The following is a 3,070-nucleotide window of genomic DNA, read 5'->3' as shown; positions in this document are numbered from 1 at the left end:
GAAGCCCCTGAGGTTAAAATAGGTGATAAGATTTTTATGAAAAATACTAGAACTAGGAAATCAAAATTTTTGCCTACATTCGAAAAAGCAAAAGTAATAGACAAACCCGTTAGAAATATTATACCAGTAGAGTTAAATAAAAGAAAAACGAGAGTCTCAATAAAAAATATTAAGCGTCCACCACAGGGCAGGGTTAGTGTTGATAGCAATGAACCATGTAGTCCTAAATCTGGAACTTCAGGATATGAACAACAGTCCAGCTATAGCGGCATTGAAAGTGGGAACAGCAGTGATGAAGAGTAATCATTGGACAATATTTAAAAGCTTAGATTTAGGTAATTTAGCTTCGGAAATATATAAAAATAAGCAACAATTTAATAGTTTAATCAATGTTTTAAATAAAGAAGAGTATTTTAAGAATGATTTATTAGGATTAGACGAGCAAACGTTAGAATTGACACATTTAACAGAGGATAGATTAAATCAAATTTTACCATACAAAAGGGTAAAAAGAGCTATTTTTTGTCCTTTACGATCCTTAGTTAAAGTTATTTCAGGCAATTTGGATGAGCAGGATGCTAAATATTACAATTTTGAAATAAGCAAATTAAAAAATGAAGAACATTCAGTGGAACAACGAGTATCATTAATGCAAAAAGCTTTTACTAAACTTGTCAATGTTTCAGAAGGTCTCAATTCAAATATTGAACTTCTTAAGTCACAAAGCAACGGGTTAGCATCGGATATGCGAAGTAAAATTAGTTACAATATTCTATTAATGAATAAATTTTACTGTATTCTAAATAACTTTCGAACAATATCTGACATCATTCAAGAGGTAGAAACTGCCATAGCTTTTAGTAAACTATATACCTTGCATCATTCAATCATTAATTCAACAGAATTACTAGATATTTTCACAAAAATAGAGAAGCATTTTAAATTAATTTGTCCAGCTAGAATAGAAAATTTAATGAAGTTAGAACATAATCTTATACTAAAGTCGTATTTTAATTGTGATAGGTTAATTTTTGTAATAGAAATTCCTCTTATAGATAAAGATAATTATATATTTTTAAAAATAATTCCTATTCCCATTTATGATTCCAAAACACATGAAACCCTTACAATAATTCCTAAGTATCCATTCATAATGGTGAATCGTTTGAAGTTCAGACCTGTCGTAAAACCATGCGAGGAAATAGAAGACTCCAAATATCTATGCATGGAAGATAATATGGTTCCATATCCTGAGGAAACTTGTATAGAAGAAATTATGATGCTAAAGAAATACAATCACTGTTCTCATGATTTAATTAAAATCGGGAGTATCAAATTACAAAAGGTATACAGCCATCATTGGTTACTCTATACAGAAGAAAATTTAGTAATTACAGAGTATTGTGGTGAAGAAGTACAGCGACATGAATTACAAGGAACATATATTATTTCACCAGATCAATCTTGTAGAACTGAAATTGGCAATACTTTCATTGAACCATCTTTGAATTCTACAGATATAAGCAATAAACTTTCAATAATATCAATACCAAATCTACGTGGAATACTGAAGACAAGAGAAAAACAACTTGATCTTCGAAATGTAGACTTCAGTGATGTGAAAGAAATTTTGAACAGTGCTAAATATAGTGTTAGTGAAAATAAAATTCAAGAATATGTGGTGATGGACAAAGTTAGTGTATGGACTTTAAGTTTATATGTTATTATTTTCTTATTTGTCATTTTTGTTTTGTATAAATTCAATTTTTTTCGAAATTATCGTGAGCCTAAGAAGTCTAGCCGATAATTTCTCGCTTAAGGAGGGGGGAGTTAAGAGTGACAGCCCTACCCAAATTAGCTTTAGGTGCAATTCCACCTCAGCACTTTAAGTAGAACATTAGAGTGGGGAATATTTAGTTGTAAGCATAAAATAAGTATAAATGGATTGTAATTAGTTAGTAGATAGATTATTGTATAATAGACTTGCAATGTAATTTTTGAAATAAATATATTTTTTTAAATAAACCTTGGCTCAACAACTTAATTCGCGCGAAAATTTCTGAGGAGCTAATTGAATTGGAGCAGAATATATAGTACTTTAATTTTATTTATTGTAATTTTGTCTTATTATATTGACAAACAAAAACCAATTAAATGTATTCAATGGAGATCGAAGTTTATTTATTTACTAATAATCCAACAGCTTTATATACCATTACAATAGACTTACAAATAATTTTACAAATATGCCAATTTAGGATTAAGAATAATAATTACAAAACTTTAATAGGTATACATCTGTTATTTAATGCTAATATTATTACATACGTTAATAATAATATTATTTAAGAGGTGTGTATGTATGTGTGTGTGTGTATAGTGTAGGTGAGTGAGGGTGTAGGTGATTGAGTGTTTTCGTGTTTATGTTATACAATTTTATTTTTGTGTGTTTTAAGTATTGAGATTTCGTGTAAAAAGCGTTGCTTAGACGTCGCAAAAATGTCAGTACCTGCGTACTCGGTATCATATAAGTATGTTATACGTTTTAAAATATTGTTCTGGGCATAATTTGTAGTTACTTGGGGGACGTGAAACAAGGAAGTGTGACGGGTTCTGTAGTCCGGTATGCTTAGATATATAGATTCTAATAATTCCGAACAGTCTATAAGGTTATTCCATAACATATGGAGTAACAGTATATCGCTTTTTTTCCGCCGTATAAACAGAGGTTCCATTCTAAAGCGTACACAGACATCGTCATAGGTGTCGAAATGAGAGTAATCCTTGAAGCACAAGAATCTGACAAACTTCTTCTGTATAAACTCAATTTTGTTTATATGTACTGCATAGTGAGGTGACCAAATACATGATGCATAATCAAGGATACTCCTTACGTATGTTGAGTACAGAGTTTTTATGCATGTTATATTTGTAAAAGAACTACATGTACGTTTGATAAATCCGAGTCGTTTAAGAGCTCCATTAGTTATAATTTCAATGTGTTCAGACATAGTTAATTTAGAGTCCAGTGTAACACCAAGATCCCGAACTGACTTTACTTCTTTTATTA

Source organism: Leptidea sinapis, chromosome 12 (genome assembly GCF_905404315.1).
Source record: "Leptidea sinapis chromosome 12, ilLepSina1.1, whole genome shotgun sequence".
Taxonomy (NCBI): Eukaryota; Metazoa; Arthropoda; class Insecta; order Lepidoptera; family Pieridae; genus Leptidea; species Leptidea sinapis.
Note: the sequence above shows the minus strand (reverse complement) of the source record.